The 20,854-nt window shown below is 36.3% G+C and overlaps 2 protein-coding genes across 6 annotated transcripts in view; one reads left to right on the top strand and one right to left on the bottom strand.

Annotated features, from left to right (window-relative positions):
* Window positions 1-20,854, bottom strand: part of PAPLA1 (Phosphatidic Acid Phospholipase A1) — a 287,526-nt gene that overhangs the window by 153,680 nt on the left and 112,992 nt on the right. The window lies entirely within an intron of this gene.
* LOC141398884 (uncharacterized) overlaps window positions 1-20,854 on the top strand; it is a 171,316-nt gene that overhangs the window by 44,114 nt on the left and 106,348 nt on the right. The window contains exons 1-2 of one of the 4 annotated variants that reach the window (XM_073976653.1): window positions 1,866-8,448; window positions 9,383-9,468. The exons of 1 other annotated variant lie outside the window; for it this stretch is intronic. The gene's annotated coding sequence lies outside the window, so the exon portion shown is untranslated. Of the gene's footprint in view, window positions 1-1,865; window positions 9,469-20,854 lie in introns of those variants that run through there. 2 more of the 4 variants (XM_073976656.1, XM_073976654.1) reach the window with 2 other exon arrangements.

Here is a 20,854-nt window from a genome sequence, read left to right as displayed (position 1 = left end):
CTGCGTTAGCGCAAGCAGCACAAATTTCCACACAAAACAATGATTCAGAGAGCTACTCTCGTTCAGTAACTCACCTCATTCATTATCACATCTCGGTCATATCTTTCGTTTGCATCATTCGTTCATCTGGTTCTTTCATATCAAAACCACCACCACTACTTTCAGAAACAAAACCACCCCCATTAGCACACAATGTGTCATTCGTGAACGAACATTTTCAAAAGAACGATTCGGTGAAAAGAACGACGAAGTCGTATGCAGCAGAGAACGAACGACTTCAAAAGAAACAAGTAAAAAAGTATCAGTCGGCTTTGCCGACAGAGGTATACCCTCAGCATGTGTATATTGAAACAATTTTTTCCAAAAATACGTGTGTATTTAGGGGGTTTTAAAAAATTTGGGCGTTTGAACCGACAAAAATGTTGATTAGGATTAAAGATCAAAAGTTTTGCGGAGGAGATACTAAAAGGAATGGATCGACATTGACCGTTATGGAAGTGGATCTCCAGCCACAACATATGGTGTCATAGGGGGTTTTCACACTCTTCGGGCTGTTTGCTCAAGAAGTATGGACTTCCCCCTAAAAAAAACTTTTAATATCGTAATTGAGGCAGCGAATGCAAGTTGCTTCAACAAAAATCAAAGTGATTCGATATCAGGTCTTAAAGTGAACTTATCCGAAAATGTTGTGTGGGAGGTACCGGATGGAGTGGACAAATATAGTCCATATTTGAACCTGATCTATATCTGGTAGATATATTAGGAGGTGTAAAGTATAGACCAATTCGGCCACTCCCTTCAAGAGTTACCGTACGAACAATTTTTCCGAACATTTTTGAACTTTTGTGGGGAAGGTACCCGAAGGAGTGGACCGATATGGCTTATCTTCAAACTTAAACTATGTTTGGACAAAATATTACTAAGGCCATATTTTGGACCAAATCGGCAGATCCGTTCGAGAGTTATCTTCCGCTCCAACCACCTCACACGGTGTCATAGGGGTTTTTCTGCAACTTTCATGCTATTTTCTCAGGAAGTATGGACTTGCCCCTGATGAAGCTTGTACCGTCGTATGTAGGGCAGTGAATACAAGTTGTTAAAACAAAAATCAAAGCGATTCGAGAGATGACCGTAAACTGAACTTTTCCGAAATTTTGTGTGGGAGGTACCCGAAGGAGTGGACCTATTGAGACCATATTGGAACCTCATATTACTCTGGTAGAAAGTTTACGCTATACAAAGTATAGAACAAATCGGTCACTCCCTTCAATAGTTATCGTGCGCACAAACTTTCCGAACGTTTACGAACTTTTGTGGGGGAGGTATCGGAAGGAGTGGACCGATGTAGCTCATCTTCGAACTTAAACTAAGTTTGGGCAAAATATTACGAAAGCCAAAATTTGAACCGAATCGGTTCATCCGTTCGAGAGTTATCGTGCGCTCCAGCCAGCAGGACAGACAGACGGACAGACAGACGGACGGACATGGCTAGATCGACTCCAAATTGTCTGAAACACATTTCGTCCAAACATACTTGTGGTCTAAAACCATTATTTCGATGAGGCACATTTTCATCGTTTCAAAGTGTATATGGGCAAAATTATTGAAAATTTAACATCGTTGAAGCCAAGGTTTACCCCTTTATAACTCGCGAATAGTGGTTGTATATTGTACAATTTAAATGCTTTTGGATAAAATGAAATGTTTTTAGACTTGGCAAAAAATATTGGCCTTCAAAGTTGATTTGCGTGGAAGCTGTGGCCATATTTATGTTAAAAAATGGGTAAAAATGGGTTGAAGCCAACGTGACTTTTTTTGTTTTCTCTCGATTTGTGATTAAACCACATTTTTCCCGATTTTCCTGTCAAAGTGAAAGTAGAAGCCAACTAAATAAGGATCATCCCACCAACGTATAACTTTTCAAAATTTGATCTGCGTCTACCATTAAATGATGCTGACATTTTGAAGCCAGATTTTAAGTGTTTTTTGAAATTTTCTAATAATTTCGTTCCGCAAACAGGTTTTTCAAAAAATCATATATAGGAATGAAGAACTCACGATTCTGATTTATTTGGTATATGTGTCGTGAATGTAGCCTACACAGCTTCAGAGAAATCTGTATCCAAATACGAAAATTTTGTGCGAACAAATTTCTAAAAATCATATATTTCGGGTCTAATTTGTACAATTGGCATTTGATTTACTCGTGCATGATTGCAAATTTTGGATTTTTACGTTGCGGATCTAATAAATCATTACTCGATAAAATCCATCTACTAAAACGCGAGATAGGAGAAATTCCAAGGTAGGAAAATCACCTAATATTGTTTTTGAAAATATCGCGCATTTTATCGCGGATTCTGTCGGCCGCTTGCACTGCTATGAAAAAACTAGTGCAGCATCTTCCTTTTTGCGGAAACAGAGATTTAAAAACTTCACTGATAAGGGAACTACATTCATTTTATCCCAAAAATAGTGTGTGATGCTACATCCACGGTTCTTGACTGATTGCCTTGAAATAGGTATATAACGATGCAGATTTTCATGGTGACACTAAAACCGGATGCGGAACGAAATTGTATGAACTTTGCGCAAATTAGCGATGTTTTATAGGTTTTTTAATGCTAAGATGCAGAAGATGCTACATCTTAGCGTCCAAATTATATTTCGAAAAATATATACAAATTAAAAGATATGGTCTTGCTGTACATGAAAATCACATGCGGACAAAACGATTTTGATACTTACGCGATTTACACATATTTTAATAATGTATATAAGTTAAAGCGGTTTATTTGAACTCTATTTCCATTTAAGAAGTCTAATGATTTATTTCAACAACCCGATAACTTTCCTCAATGGGAAACCTTCTATGTGAATGTAGATAAAGCAAAATCCGCCCATTTTCTTGGGAGTTTCAAGAAAAATAAAAGAAGTACTCCTATAGAATTTTCCAATATTTTCAACACTAGAATGCATGTGAAAACTATTATTCCAAACCAAAATTTGTTTTTTTGTAACACAAATATGTGCTTATTTTGGCTATAATATCCTAACTACTATCCCGATGATTATAAGTTTGGTCTCATTCGATTCCCCGGTAATTCTTTCTTAAAAATTGTTACTTTTTTTGTAATTTTTGACGGGTAAATGGACCTATATTTTCAAAAAATTCGGATTAAATTTAAAATTTTGTCAATTTTTTGTAAATTCCGCGAATGCTGAGTAACATTTTACAAATATTATGCAATCTACTTAATGACGTCACTTCGTGATAACTTTTTAGTGACAATTGTGCTCAATAAAATATTTTGCGTGTTTATTATAATTTTTTCTTAAAAGCAGAAGTAAAACCGCGATAACATTTGTCCGCAACAACCAAAAATTTGCTCGCGAGCGGATTTGTACTGGGGAATTTTTTCTTAACCTATGTACCAAAAATCGTTAATGTAGCGCGAAAAGAAAAAATTCAATTTTTTGGAAATGGAATATGAAATAATTGGCAGTTTTGCCCATATACCCTCCTTAGCCTAAAGGCTGAGGGTATAAAAATACAGTCAAATGTATTGTTGAACGAAAAAGAGCCAACGAACGAAGTAAACGACCCGGATCTTTTTGGTGAACGGAATGAAAAAGATCGATCCGCTCAATGAACGAGATTGCCCAACACTACTGAATGGTACTTAATTTAGTACAATTTGGATTTGGGTCAACGGATAAAGGTGGAAACTTGAAATTTGGAATTATGATTACTGTTGAAGCGTAGGATTGATATATGAGGATGGTTTTGGAAAATCGTACTTATGTGTACGAAAAATACTAAATGGTACTAAATTTGGTACAATTTGGATTTGGGTGAACGGATAGTGCTGGAAATTTGGAATAATGATTACTGTTGAAGTGTAGGATTAAGATATGGAGGTATTTTTTGGAAATTCGTACTTAAAAGGTACTAAATGTAGTAGTGAATACTAGTAGTTACAACAAAAATAAAAGCGATTCGAGAGCAGGTCCTAAACAGAACTCTTCCGAAATTTTATGTGGGAGATACCCGAAGGAGTCGATCGAAGTAGAAGTTTCACGATGTGCAAAGTATGGATCAAATCGGTTACTCCCTTCGTGCGCACACATTTTCGAAACATTTTCAAACTTACCGGAAGGAGTGGACCGATATAACCCATCTTCGAACTTAAACTAATCTTAGTAGGTTGGGCTGGGCAGCTGAAAAGGTGTTTTGTGTCGTGCGGTCCCATGCCACATACTGGGCAGATGTCTTGCACGTCGCGATCGATTTCCGCCCAATAAGAATTTAGGCGACTGCAATATCCCGAGCGTAGTTGAGCCAAAACTACTCTAGTTTGTCGTGGTAGCTGACGCTCCTCAGCTGCAATAGATGGAGGATGTATTTCGAGGACTTTATTCACACTATAATTACTTAAGGCCTTGGCAACTGAATCCGTGTGAATACTATTTAAACCTGCTTGATATGCTTGTTGATCTAGGGGTTGTCTCCTGTATCGTTGGACCTCTCCCTCTAGAGCATGGATATCCTTCCCGATCTGCCTGAATGTGTCGGGCCTACCCACAAGATGGTGATTGGAATGGCTCACACGGTAACATCCAAGCAGGTACTGCAACGAAAGCATCTCATTGTGTTGCTCTACTGGAATAATCTTTGCCTCCTCATGTAGATGGTCCACTGAAGATTTGAGGAGACACCCTGATGCTGTTCTCAGGGCGGCATTCTGGCAAGTTTGAATCTTTTTCCAATTCGTATCACATAATCTCGGGGACCAGACTGGCGCCGCATAGCTTACCACAGACCGACCTATCGCGTTATGGGTGGTCAACAAGGTATCTTTATCTACACCCCATGTGGTGCCGGCTTGGGACTTGAGGACCTTGTTCCTACTTTTCAGTTTGTCGCAGATAGCTCTGGCGTGCGTGCACGACGTGAAAGTAGTGTCGAATGTGATCACTTTGGGGCAGTTTGTGGTCGAAATTCTGCTACCGTCGACCACGACATTCTATTCTCTTTCAAATTGCGCTGTCTATGTGGTGAACAGAGTGGCTGTTGATTTTGTGGCGGAAATCTGCATATTTCTCGAATGGAAAAAGGTGGTGAGATCGGTTAAAAAGTTGTTCAGTCTCTCACAGATGTCATCAGGATAGGTACCCGACGCCAGGATTGGGCAATCATCAGTATACGTTACGATCACGCTGCCGTCTGGAGGGGGCGGAATAAAGGAGAGTTAGAGGTTAAACAGTTCCGGAGATATCACCCCACCTTGGGGAACTCCCTGTTTCACTCTACTGTGTTTGGACTTCTTGTTCCTGAATTCCACATACGACTGGCATTCACACATATAATTGACTATCCAACGTTTCAAACTTGGCCGGAGGGTTGTCTGCTCAATGTCCTCCAACAGCGTGGAGTGCCTGACTGTATCAAAGGCTTTTGATAAGTCAAGCGCCACCATCACAGTTCTATCGCACGGCCGTCTCTGGTTGAGTCCTTGACAAATATGTGTGGTAATGACGTGCAGCGCAGTTGACGTGCTGCGTTGCTTACGGAATCCATGCTGATGATCGGCAACTTGATAGCTATTTCTGATACTGGGGAGGTCTAAGGCCTCAAGCGAAATCGGCCTGTACGATTCACTTTTGCTGGCATCCTTGCCGGGCTTCCGTAGTGGGACCACTCTGCCCATTTTCCAGACTTCGGGAACAATGAGGGTGGATAGCGACAAGTTCAGAACTTTAGTGAGATACTCCACTCCCGGCTCATCCAGCTGCTTCAGCATTACCATGGAGATTCCATCAGGACCCAACGCTTTGGATGATTTAGAGTTCCTGATGGCATTGGCAACATCATCCATTGTAAACTGGGGTGGTTCCTCCTCAGCAGGAAGTGATCTGATGCGACGTAATACTCTTCTCTTCGCCATGTCACTCTCGGGCTGCTCGACAAACTGTCGATTGTCCTTCCATTCTTTCAGGGTTCGAGAATGACTTAACCGTCGCCCACAATTCACCTATACCGGCTCCAATGTTGCAACTCTTCAGATGATTTAACCACTTGTTCCGCTTATGCTCGCCGACCAGCCTATTAACTTCCAGTGTCAGCTCCCTGACTCTGGGGTCATCATGCCCATTTGCTAAGTTTGGTCTTACTTCGGGTATTCGACCAGCAGGGATATGGCGAATGGCTGCAGCAGTGATAATGTCTCGGAAGGTCCCGAACATCAGAAGAATTGGGCAGTTCTCTGAAGCGGTGATTGGTGAACTCTCTGAAACCCGGCCAATCAGCTTTCTTATGATTGGCGAATGTGCGGCGTTCAAAGGTAATGAAATCGGGTGGTCTGCTAATGGAGACAATTATTATTCAACGTCATTTGTCAGACCAGGTGACACGATGGTTATGTCTGGCGAGCTGTGACACGCTCCTCTAATTCTGGTAGGGGCGTCCTCATTGACCGAGCAAAACGTAGAGCTATCAATCTGCTCAGCCAGCGCTATACCTCTCTGGTCGTTTCCGAGGGCCGAATGCCACACCTCATGATGCGCATTAAAGTCCCCCAGGACCAGACGATTATGACCTTCCAAAAGCGGGCTAATGTTAGGCACGTTCCACACCTGACTGATATCCCCATACATTCCATGTACGGGACATTAGAGACAGGCTCAAGCCAGATAGGTCTGTATTGGACAGACTGGTGCAATAGGAAAGCTCATCGACCACCTCCACTTCTAGTGCGATCCTTCCTTAGCCCGTTGTAACCATCGCAACGTTGTAAGCTACAGTTGTTGTTGAGCTTGGTTCCTTGCACCGCAGCGACTTTGATATTAATCCTACTCATGAAATCTACTATTTCCTTGATCTTACCTCGGAGTCCATAGCAATTATATTGGAAAAAGGATGCATTTTCCGGGATTGGGACAACAACGGATGGTGTTAAAGGCTGCATGTGCGGTTGTTGTCGAGGGGACTGCGGGCGAGTCTCATAATCAGATGTCGAATCAAGAGGCCTTCTGTCTATCAAGAGGTTTTCTGTCTACGAAAAAGTCTCGTATGAAAAGGTATATATCCTCGTTAACGTAAATGCTGAGTGTATAAAAAATGGAAATGTTAACATTTTCGTTCAGGGCAAGAAGCCATCGATTTCGTATTTCGATATAGGACCATCCTACAACATTATGAAAAACTGGTTTAATGTATTCAATCGTAGCAGATTTCTTTCAATGATGGAAAATCCCCTATGGCAGATCTATTTTTGGTCTTCTTTACTGAACACCTCCTACAAGACTAGGTCTAAATAGATATATCCAATAGGATAAGGATAAGACTTCTATAGGTTTCCCTTAAGGAAGATCTTTTTCAGGTTAATCCTATAAAATCCCTTCTTCAACTCCCCCAGGCGTTCTGAAAACATTTTTGACTATTCCTCTTTGTAAAACACCTTCTAAAGATCTTCTTCTATTAACGACCTACTATTTGTGCCACATTATTTCCTAATGGAAAATTTTTTGGCAGATTAACTTATAATTAATTTAACTGGATGGCAGCATCCAGCAGCTGCTTCTGCTGTTAATTACAAAAACAACAGCAACAACAAAATTGAATGTTTTTGATGTTTTGTAAATGTTAACATTTGGCAAAACAAATTAACATTTAAGCGTAAAATTTCATTCTACATTTGGCAAAAATGAAAAAACGCTTTGAAAGAGATACAAAAGAGAGGCAAAGAGACAACTTGACGCTTTAAAATATCAACAACAGCAACGGCACAAAACAACAATTGAGTTATTGTTTATGAATATTTGGCTGGCTAACTGAACTTGTTGTATTTTTATGTTTGTGTTGGTTTGGTTGGTTGATTGGTTAGTCGGCCGATCGGCTGGTTGGTTGCTTGGTTTGTTTGGTTTACATTTGCTTCAATTTTTTTCGTATTTTTTTATTTTTCATTTAAGGGAATTATTATACACCGGCGCTCGCTGCTAAGTCAGCAGAATTGAGCTAAGTTGACTTGGAACTTGTATGTTAGGCAAAATGTTGAACACAGCTTTCAGTTTCATTTCAAACTTTGCAGGTGTTGTTTCGCAAAAGCGCTTAAAAATAATAGAAGAATAAAAAAATATTCATATTGAAATAAAAATAAATATCTGTGAGAAGTGCAAAAGATATTTAAAGAAAAGAATTTAAAAATTGCATGTTATAAAAAATAATAATAAATAGAAAAAATATTTTTTAGAAAAAAAATCGTGGATACAAAGAAAGAAAGAAAATCTTGTGGAGTTCTTTTGTTTTTTTTCAATTCTTGTTCATAACGTTTGTGTCTTAAGTCTTTTGTTTTATTTATGGAATAAATCAAGTCTATTTGCAACGCGTTATTATTTGTTGTATTTGCCTTCATCCACGCGCCGTCATTTCTGTGTGAATTTATGATAGTGAGTTGCCAAGAAGTTGAAAAAAGAAATAACAACAACACCAACAACATCAAGTGGTGTTGTTATGCAAATTTATTTGTTTACATTGCGTGTAAATAATTCAAGTGCAAAATAAACATTTACAAATCAGCCAAAGCCGCCACCAACACACGGCCCAAGAAATTGTAAATTTTTTGAAATTGAAAGAAAAACCAACAACAACAACAACAAAAATTGCAATAAATATATGTGCATATTTTCATAAAAATGCTAAACACATAGCTGGACGGGCAGGCAGAAAAAATAAATCAAGTGCCACAACATTGGCAACAAATATCTCTGCAACAACAACAACAATAACAACAACGACCACAATTAATAGTAAAAACAGTCTGTTTTTTTGACTGACTTCTTTATCCTTTTTCCGTCATTGTTTGTAAATTTTGGCACGTGTTTAATTTTTCTTTACCAATTTAAGTCTGTGTTATGCCGAACAATTCGCCAAAACAAAATTCGTAGCAAAACAAAATAAACAACCGGCAACCAAAAGGAAAAAATAATTTTAGTGTGACTTAACGGTTTCACAAAAACAGCAACAACAACATAAAATCAAACGAAAAAAACTACAAAAAAGTGCCCTGTAATTGCAATATTAGTGTTGAGTTTGGTTGGCGTCATCCTGAAAGTTTTTTAAATTTGACACCAAAAAAAAATAAAAAATTTAATTAAATCATTAACACACAAAATTGAAACAGCAACAACAACTACGACAATAATATTCATAATAATAATTACTATTATTTTGTGCATGTGTAATTCTTAAATATTCAAACAATCATCATCTGAAAAAACGCCTTTAACTGTGAATTAAATTTTTGTTTTTGTTTTTTTTTTTTTTTTTTTGTTTCCTACAATTTCTGGCCAATCATCCTCGTCATTTTTTGTCTAACGCCAGATATATTTGCTGTTGTCATCGAAAGCATTTTGTTTTATTTTTTTAAACAAATCCGTTACCAGCAAATACATTTTATTATAAAAAAGGCAAGTGTTTTTTTTCTTTCTTTTTATTTATTTGTTTTTTTTTTTGTGCCATAATTTTTTTGGGGAAGATGACATTTAACATTTTTATAGCATCTTTAAATATCAAATGTGAAGTGTTGTTAGAGTTATTTGCAAAAAATTTTGTGGGTTAGGAAATATTTTGTGGCAAGCTGCAGTCTTAAGTGAAAATAATGTTAGTACGCAAAAACATTGGAATGCAAGAAGTACAAAAATTTTTGAAGTTGAAAATTCGTTCAAAATTTGTTATTTAGCAGATTATGTTGTGTTTTTTATATCTCATGTCGCTTACTGATTTTACGGCATGATGTAAATTTTGGTTTAAGCTTGTTTTTAATAAAAACAACTGTTTCCCACGAATATCTTAGAAGAAAAGAAACTTTCTCTCACATAGAACCAATTCTATTTTTTGTCTCAATGATATAAGAACACCTTCTTAATGTCGGCTATGAAGGATGCACAGCGATGGGATTCGATGCTTAGAGGCAAAACGTTAAAAAATTGTTACCTATATGAGATGATAACCTTAAAAAAATTATTTCTATATAGCAGCTACCAGATCCTATATTTGATCGGTTTTCTAGTGGTTGCTAAGAAATTTAGAGATAACTTTACTTAATTATGAATATAATCCGTGATTTTTTATATTTAAATTGTTTGAAGTTGGTCAGTTGATAATTAAGATATTTTAATAACAAAAATTTAAATATTTCAAAAAAAATGTTTCGAAAGAAATTTACAAAAATTTGTCCAATTTTTCCAATTTTGGATTTTTTTAATATTGCCTTCTAATTTAGCACCCTGTTTTTGTAGCTAATTTTTGTTCGTTCATCTATATTCGTAAGAATTTAGGCATCCATAGTTCAATCCCTAGATGACATGTAGACCTAATTCTTCGTAGACGCGTTCCATATATAGTTAAGAATTCCTCATTTAAAAATCACCGCTCTACATTTGTCTTAAAGTGGAAAATTGATCTACAAAATTTGAAAATACGTGTGAAATGAATAAAAATGTTTGCAAAAACAGGGAGTAGGTCTTGTTTATAATATAACTTCAGTTGTTTAAGATAATCAGATGATAAATAATTAAATTAAAACTATTCTATAAAACAATAAAATTTTAATTGTTTTACTTTTTTTAATTTTCATATATCACCGAGTACGTAAGGTGTACAGTGATTTGAAAAGGTTTTTTAATGGGCAAACATCTGAAAAAAACTAATAGAGAGAGAGAGGTTTTGTTTCATTTAAAATTTCATAACGGAATTCAGTTGGTAATGATTAAAATATTAAAAAAATAAATAAATAAAATCCTTTTTTCCAACTTTTGATTTTTTTTCATTTTGCCTTTGATGCCAGCGTAGGCATGAGACTACACTATCGAATATGTGTCTCATCGAAATAAAGGGGATTTTCAGAATTTTTAGCGTATGAACTATCCAACAAAAATATGGATTTAGATTAAAGCTTAAAAGTTTAGCGGGGGAGGTACTTACAGGAATGGACCGACATAGTCCATTTTGGAAGTAGGTGTTATCATTTCAGTTGGTCGCCATATAATTTAAAGGTTTTGAACCATTATATCAGTAAACATGGACCTGCCCACTAAAAACACAATATCCCTTTAAACAAATTTTTGTACATTTTTGTATTCGAAGCAGTAGAACTAAATTAGGACAAAGTATTTCGAAATTCAAAGTGTGGACCAATCGGTTGTTCCCTTTATCAGATATGGCGCGTACCATTTTAGCGAATAGTTTCGAAATTTTGTGGGGGAGGTACCAGAAGGAGTGTACCTATAAGCACCACCTTAGAATTTTGCCACCGTGGTGCAATGGTATGCACACCCGCCTTGCACGCTAAATGTCGTGGGTTCGATACCCAGGCCAGGCAACATCAAATTTTCAACGGTCCAACAGTGATGTTGGCGGCATTTCTTGAGTATTTCAGCCATGTAAAACTTCTATGCAAGTGGAGTCTTAGGACACGCCGTTCGGACTCGGCAATAAGCAGTAGGTCACATATCACTGAGCTAATATGAATCGGGGAGCACTCATTAATATGATAGAAGTCTCCCTTGTCCCATCTGGCATGTTTGTGGGACAATTATTATTCGAAGAAATATTACGATATGTAAAGTGTGGACCAACGCAGTATTTGGTTCGAGACACTATACATCCTTGCAGTAGGTGTTTTTTCAGCTTTCGGGTCATTTTCTCAAGAAATGTGGACTTGTAACTCAAAAAGGGGCTTTGGGTGCAACATGTTGCAAGAAAAATCAAAACAAATCGAGAAGAGGTCATAAACTGCACTTTTTCGAAATTCAGTGTGGGAGTTAGCCGAATGAGTTGTCATATATAGTTCAAATTCTAGCCGGATCTATGTCTCGTAGAAATATTACGATGTGCAAAGTATGGATCAATTAGGTTACTGCCTTCGAGAGTTATCGTGGGAAAAGTTTAAAACTTTTGTGGCGGATGTACTCAAAGGAGTGGGCCGATTTGGCCCATCTTGGAACTTGATTTATGTTTTCGCAATACATTACGGCTGTCAAATTTTGGTCACATCGGTTTATCTATTCGAGATTTATCGTACGCTCCATCCGCTACACTATTGACATAGCGGATTTTTTTACAGCTTTCGTGCCATTTTCTCGATTCGAGAGGAGGTCTTAGACTGCACTTTTCCGAAATTTTGAATGAGGAGGACTTTATCTATGACTGAAATATCATCATATGCAAATTATGGATAAAATCGGATAGTCCCTTCGAGAGTTATCGTAGGAATAATTCTTGCGACAAAGTTTGAACTTTTGTGGGGGAGGTACCTTAAGTAGTGAACCGATGTAGCTTATCTTTGAACTTGAAGTAAGTTTGGACCAAATATTACGACGTGTATATACCCCCGTTAGCATAAATGCTGAGGGTATAAAGATGCTAAAGTATCCCAATTTCCAATTTGGACATATTCCAAGGGGAAAACCTGATAATGAAAGTAGACCTTCTGTAATACCACATTATGGTTCATTCGGACCAAATGCATTTGTATCAAAAGCCATGGTTACGAATAATTTTAGTATCTCCCTAAAATAAATGTTGATCCATTTACACAGGGGTAGTGGTGTAGGATATTTCACAGTCGGCTCCGTCCCGACTATAGCCTTTGCATACTTGTTTTTTAAGGTAGTCTGTGGGTGATAATTAAAATATTTGAAAACATTAAAATCTTTCTTGTTGTTGATTTGGTCAGGTTCGGTATTTTGTTCTTGGTTATACTTAAGCTTTCAGACCTCTGATAATTTGAGCAAATGAAACAACGATTTTATTGCTTTTATTCCAGAAGTTTCGTTGCTTTGAGCAATGACATAAAGTCCCCATCAATCCCATGTGTACAAAAACAGTTATTCGGGGCCAAAGGTCAAAATTTAGGGATTTTTCGTATTTTTGCTTGGAAACGGTGGGTATAATCAAAAAATGACTAGAGAAAATGTTGTACGAATTTCGTTTTTATAATTTTCTCCGAGAAGGAAGCATTTTTGAGATATAGCTTTTCTAAAACCCTTATTTGTATGCACTTATAAGGGAAATACGCACATATTCAGATGAAACGGCTAAAATAAACGGAGTAACCGGCTTTGTCCCCCCAAAATATATATGTTTTCTCTAAGAGCGAAATTATAGCCATCTTTAAAAAACAAAAATCCAACAAAATCGCCATTCCATGTTAGGGTAATTTTATACAAAAAATATCACATTTAACCCACATGTGTGTAATCGAAAGCCCAACGGGAACGACCCCAATGAAAACTCTCGGATTTTTTTAGTTTTTGTCAAAAGAATCCGAGTACGAGTCCTACCTTTTGCTGCCTGCCCTGCCTACGCTGATTACTAGAGTTGGGCAATATAGTTCCTAGAGCGGATCGATCTTTCTAGTTCCTTTTATCAAAAGGAACTAGTACCTTAATATAGTTCCATAGTTTCAAATAGTTCCGAGAGCGATATAGTTCAATGAATCTTTCTCGTTCCTGGTTCTTTCTATTTTCTTCGTTCCAAATAGTTCCGAGACCGACATAGTTCAATGAATCTTTCTCGTTCCTCGTTCTTTCTATTTCCTTCGTTGCAAATAGTTCCGAGACCGATATAGTTCAATGAATCTTTCTCGTTCCTCGTTCTTTTTATTTCCTTCATTCCAAATAGTTCCGAGAGTAAAGTACTTTAACGAAATTTTTCTTTTTGTTTTCATCTTTTGGTGGATGAATTGACAAGAAATTAATAAATTGCATCGATGTAACGAGAATGTGATTTACGTTTATGTAACAATGTGGCCGAATCTGAATGATGAGGGAACCGAACGTGAAAGATCGAAGTGAGTGTGGATTAAATAAAGAAAATTAATTATAGTTATTATATTACTAAATGTAGCTGATACATTTTTTTCAGCAACTTTTCCTTTATACAACTGTCAAAATCTGCAACATTAGTAATAATTATTACTAATTATCACGTAAAAAGACACAGCTTATATAAATGAAAGGAATTATATGCACGGCTGGAACTATATGAACTAAAGGAACTATATAAATGAAAGAGCCGGACATAGTTCCAATAGTTCCTTGTCCGGAATAGTTCCTTGGAACTAGTTCGTTCCGGAACTACACAACTCTACTGATTACGGAAATGTATAATTTTCATGGTCGGCGGGTCCGGTTCGATGGATTATTTAACCCGAAAGGCCAGATTTAAAACTGGGTTAGACCCGGTTCTACTGAACCGTTTACTGGGTATTGTTTGAAAGCGTTTTTAAATACCTAACACATGACCTTGTTATTTTAACCGGTCAACCTCATGATGTTCTTACTTCTTCACATGTGTAATTTAACACTTATATTACGATATCTCAATTGAAAAGTCAAAAGATCATTCTTGTAGACAATTTTAAAGCCTCCAAATGTTATTTTAGTCGCATTCTGATAGGTCTCACCGTTTTTGAAAAATATTAAAACACAAAAAAAAACAAGTAAAAAAGTAACAGTCAGCTTTGCCGACAGAGATATACCCTCGTCAGTCTATGTAAATTGAAACTATCATCTACGGACAGATCGAATGTATTTATGGAAATTTCAGAATTGTATGACATTTGAACTTGCCGACAAAAATGTGGATTAGGATCAAAGTTGAAAAGTGTTGCGGAGGAGGTACCTAAAGGAATGGATCGACATAGTTCATTATGTAAGTAGATCTTATTTTGATATATATCGATAGATATGGCGCCCGCTATTCATTTCAGTAGGTCATTGTATAACTTTTGGAACAGTACGCCAGGAAGAATGGACTTGTCCACGGAAAACATAATATAGCTGTAAACCCGACCGCAACGAACAGCATCGGTATACATGTCGAAAGAATCTTCGAACGGACCCTTAGCTGAACTTAGACACAAATACTGAACTTTTGTGGGGGAGGTACACTAAGGAGAGGACCGATATGCACCACTTTAGAAGTTGAACAAAACTTGGACAAAATATTAGGAGTTACAAAGTTTGGACCAAATAGGTTGCCCCGTTAAGAATTATCTTGGGAAGTACCGGAAGTACCATCCTCGAACTGAAACTAAGTTTAAACAGAATATGACGAAGGCCAAATTTTAGACCAAATCGAGAGAGAGTTCGTGCTCTTCAACCACTACATATGGTGCAATAGGGGTTTTTTCAACTTTCGAACTGTTTTCTCATGAATTGTGGATTTGTCACAGAAAAAACTTTTACCGTCGTAATTGAGGCAGCGAATTAAAGTTGCTTCAACAGAAATCAAAGTGATTCGAGAGCAGTTCTTAACGTGAACTTAGCCGAAATTTTGTGTAGGAGGTACCCGAAGGAGTTGACATATAGTCCATGTTCATGCCTAATATATGTCTGGTATATATACTAGGATGTGTAAAGTATGTAAAGTATCCTTTCAAGAGTAATCGTGCGCACAATTTTTCCGAACATTTTTTAGCTTTTGTGGAGCAAGTACCTAAAGGAGTGGACCTATATGGCTAATCTTCGAACTTAAACTAAGTTTGGACAAAAATATTGCGAAGGTCAAGTGTTGGACCGAATCGGCAGATCCGTTCGAGAGTAATCATGCGCTCCAACCACTGAAAAAGGTGTCATAGGGGATTTTTGAAACTTTCAGGCTATATTTTCAGGAAATACGGACTTGCCCCTGATGAAACTTGTACCGTCCTAATGGGAGAAGAACTGAACTTTTTCGAAATTTTGTATGGGAGGTACCCAAAGGAGTGGACCAACAGAGTCCATATTGTAGCCTCATCTATGTCTGATAGAAACTTCACGATGCGCAAAGTATAGGCCAAGTCGGTTGCTCCCTTCAAGAGTAATTGTGCGCACAATTTTCCCGAACATTTTTTTACTTTTGTGGAGGAGGTACCTGAAGGAGTGGACCTATATGGTTCATCTTCGAACTTAAACTAAGTTTGGACAAAATATTACAAAGAGCAAAATTTGGTTCGAATCGGTTGATCCGTTCAATAGTTATCGTGCGCTTCAGACAGCAAACCAGACAGACAGACGGAGGGACATTGCTAAATCGACTACAAATTGTCTGAAACGGATTTCGTACAAACATATTTGGGGTCAAAAACCATTATATCGATGAGGCACATATTGCCCGTATGAACGTGTATATACCCTCGTTAGGATAAAATATGAATGTATAAAAATTAATATTAAATTGTTCGACAACAACTGCAACAATATCACTATCCGTTAAAAAGGTACACTTACAGCGCTAGAAATAATTACATGGTACAAATATAAAGATTAGAGTTTCTGGTCTGGTATATATATATATTCTTAATCAGGGTTAATATTCTATGTCGATATAACCATGTCCGTCCGTCCGCCCGTATGTTGAAATCAAGATACAGCTCGCAATATTTTGAAGGTTGTGGCCTGTTCCTCCAAAATGCTGAAATTTGATATTTAATCTTCGTTGGTGGTATAAAACTTGCCCAGAAATTTCTCGGTACAGGTCCACGCCTTAATGTAGCCCCCATAGAACGGTACCTGTCAATTTTCGGTATTTTGAAGGTTGTGATCTCAATATTTCTCGGAAACGACTGAAATTTGGTATTTGGTCTTCGTTGGTGGTCCACACCTTAATATAGCCCCCATAGAAGGGTACCTCCCGATTTTCGGTATTTTGAAGGTTGTGGCCTCAATATTCCTCCGAAATGGCTGAAATTTGGTATTTAGTCTTCATTTGGGGTATAAAACTGCCCATTTTAAATTTGTCGATATATAGGTGCCGTTCCCGATTTTCGGTATTTTGAAGGTTATGGCCACAATAATCAATTGAAGTGGCTGAAATTTTGTATTTAGTCTTCGTTGGGGGTATTTGACTTTTTCTTCTAATTTTGTCGGTATAGGTCCACGCCTTCATGTAGCTCCCATAGAACGGCAACTCCCGATTTTCATAATTCTGAAGGTTGTGACGTCAATATCCCACCGAAATGACTGACATTTGTTATTTAGTCTTCTATGGGGTTATAAAATATTCCAGAAAATAATTATTAGTATAGGTCCACGTCTTCCTATATCCCCCATGGAAGCATACCTCTTGATTTTTGGTATTTTTTAGGTTTTAGCCACATAATCTTACAGAAATATTGGTATTTGCCTTATTTATAAATGAAAGGAAACTAATTGTTTCATTTTACTTCAATACTCGTGGTGGAGGGTATAACAATTTCGGCCCAGACGAACTTAACGCCGTTCTTACTTGTTTGCCTTATAGTTATTTAATGTTGGCAATATAGTTTAGTCGCGATAATTCGTGCCCCGATTATTCGTAATTGCGGGTCCATTGTAAAAATCGAGGTAATTGGTATAAAATATATACATTTTGGTCCTCTCGATAATTGGTGTTTTGTCTGGAATTCGAACTTCACATAATTCTATATTTTTAGTTGATTACGGCAAAGAATAGGAGCATTCTGAACTTTTTGAAGCTATTTCCTTGCTGTTCTAGTCTATATTTTTATTGATGGCGTTCTTGAAGGATGTTAATTTGCTAAGAACTTTAAGTACAATCGTTTCCTTTTTTAAAGTGTAATCCAATGTGAAAACTCGCAGATCGTATTCCTTAAAATGTTTGATATGGGGCTTTCATCCTTCGTAGCATTACATTCTTCGATGGATGGATTTACTAAACCAACGTGTCTGCGTTTAAAATTTTTTAAATAATAAAAAAAAAACAATTAACATTCGAATCATTAAAAGTGTGTTAGACGCTGAAAACAAATTTCATTTTAATGCTTCTTTAAGTTTTCAAAAAATAATTTTCACATTCTCTATGCGGAATTCCGAAACACTTTCTTTTCTTAAACAATAATCATTAAAAGTAATAATTATGTGAAAATGAAATGCACATTTGCGTTTTGTCTGTAGTTCTAAGAACCAAAAACCATTAAGGTGAGTTAATGTGTTGTAATATTTCTTTAGGTATGGCTAAAACGAAAGTCATTCCAATTTGGTCATCTAAAAGGTTGAGCAATCATTTAGAAATAGTTATGAACAATCAGCACTTGACCATAGAAATTTTATATTTAGAAAAAGGAAAAATGTGTATTCAGTGAATTCCAATAAGCAAGCATATCAGATAAAAATTCAACACTTGTGCGATTAAATCCATTATAAGACCACTTCCATTATAACACCACTTGTGCTGAAATTTAAATAGCTGGTAGTCCTTGCGATCGTCACTAGAAAGTATACGTTTTTTTCCAGAGGAATCCAATATTTCCTGAGAACCGAAACCTCCCAATATTATCGCTAATGGCCTGTTTTTCCATTTTTCCAAATTTTCTGATAACATATTAAATTCTGTTCATATAGACTGGGTTGATTGGATCTGTCTGTGGAATAATTAGGTCAACTATGAAAATTTAACATGGAATCTTACAATAAAGGAATGGTATTTCTTTTTAAAATTACGGATCTGTTCATATGTTCATAGGCTGAGGTTATTTATTTAGCAGTCTGTTTTTGAAAATTAAAAAAAAAGTATTTACTTAATAATAATCTGTTTGAGACTCAAATTTGTCAAATGGGCAATTTCATTTCAAATCATCGAATCAGGAAATAAATGTTTGAGTAAAATTTGTATTAATATGATTATTATAATTATTATTTTTAAACAAACGATGATTTTTTTTGTCTAAGGAAATTAAAAGTTAATCGTGCTCACAAAACAAATTGAGCTAAAGTAACAATTTTGCAAACTCATGAACACATACACGCACATATTTTACCTTTCATTAAGCGTGAGAAATTTTAATCTGTTGATATGCTTTTTATTTTTTATTTCTCTCTCTCGGAATACAATGACCCAAAAGTACATCATCCCCAATAATAATTGTAATAATTAACTAAATGTTCAGTGTGACAATATGCAGGTAAAACATTTCTATTTAATTAGGTTTTTTTGAATATTTTTTTCATTTTTTGAAATTATTTTTTTTTTTAATTCACTCCCCACAGCGATGACACAATGACCCCAAAAATTTAGCATGAGATCACAAAACACATTTCGGCAATGATTTATTAAAATTAATAAAGAAATCCAATTCATAATTTGACGTCGTTATGACGGCATTTGGAGGATTGGAAATGCATTTTTTTTTCGAAAAATACGAAAAAACGAAAACAAATCAATGCCTTGTTAAGATTTATAACAAATAAAGCCTAAAATCCAAAACGGCGACAATGATTTGAGCTAAGTAAAAAAACAAATAAGGCATTATTAATTGAAAATATAAACAAGTAAATAAATAATGTTTGTTTTTTGCCGGCTTGGCTTATTTTTTACACCCAAACGAAATGAGAAGATTAAAACTTAAAAACAGTATATTGAAATTCAAATTTACTTTTAGTATTTATTGAACAATTAACAACATTGATTTTAAATCATTTGTGTTGTTATCTGCCTGTCGCCTACCTCTCTCTGCCCCATATAATACCATTTTGATTAGCACAATTTTGATTTGATTGCCAACGACTTGTGTAATAGTGTGTACTCGCGTGTGTGTGTGTTATCTTTGAAAAGGCTAATAGATTTGTTTAATGATTTAGAAATTAAAAATATTACCTAACATTCCATTTTCACGAGTTCTATTGAGATGTCAAATCGTATGAGAATTAATTAAATAAATATTACCTCATTTATTGAGCGATTTTGTAGGTCGTTCGGGTTACGTATTTATTTATTATTTAACAGTCTACAGACTTGTAAAAACACATACATACATACTTAAGAAATATAATCATATGGCAAATTAATTAAATTTAAATTACAACAAGTAAAAAGTTGTAAGTTCGGCCGGGCCTAACTTTTTATACCCTCCACCATAAAATAGCCTTAATTAAAATGGAATAATTAGGGTCCTTTCACAGTTTTAAGTGGAACAACTTTTCGACAAAGGATAGAAGCCTACTGCCTCCCACTATTACTTAAATTACACTGTGAACACAAATGTTGGGGCAGATAAATCCTTTTGGAGATGAAAGCCATTGGTATGTGTATATTAAAAACCCCGAAAGACAGATGCGCCGTGAGTCGAACTTCCGCCTTATGGAGTGATGAAGTTTTTGCAAGGGACCCTGTAAGCCATCATGAATTAGCATTATATCTTTGTTTGTTGTTTTTGTAGAGCACTTAAGCAACAGTGAACAAAGATATAACGCTAATTCCTGATGGCCCACAGGGTCTCATCAAAAATTGCATCACGTCCTAACGCGAAAGTTCGGGGTTCATAATATACTCACCAAGGCCTTTCTTCCCCTAGAGGAATTTTCCGTGCCCCAGACTTTCACCTCCATTTCGTTGCACAGTGTTATCTAATCTAATCTAAAAAAATGTGTTCAACTAGGTGAAAGGTACCACCTACGGGGCTATATCAAAGAGTCAACCTATCTTTAAATTTTTTGGCGGAAAAGTTTTATAGCTGCAGAGTTCTTCAAGAGTCAAATTGAAGGTAGTTTCATCAAAACAATGTAGACCCTCAAAAATGGACCCATGTTGACGAATTTTAGTGAAGAAATTTCTTGACCACTGAAATTCCCGAAAATCGGAGGTACAGTTATATGGGGGGATATACCAAAACATGGACCTATATTGACGATTATTTTTGAATAGACAAAATTGTAGCTAAAATTCTCAAAATACCGATCATTGCAGCTAAATTTCTCAAAATACCGAAAATCGGTAAGTACCGATATATGGGGACTATACCAAAACATGGACATATGTTGACGATGTTTCGTGGAGATATTTCATGACCACTGAGAACCTCAAACGTCAAAT

Source organism: Musca autumnalis, unplaced genomic scaffold (genome assembly GCF_047663935.1).
Source record: "Musca autumnalis isolate F117 unplaced genomic scaffold, ASM4766393v1 scaffold_3, whole genome shotgun sequence".
Taxonomy (NCBI): Eukaryota; Metazoa; Arthropoda; class Insecta; order Diptera; family Muscidae; genus Musca; species Musca autumnalis.
This window is presented reverse-complemented; position numbering and strand designations above follow the sequence as displayed.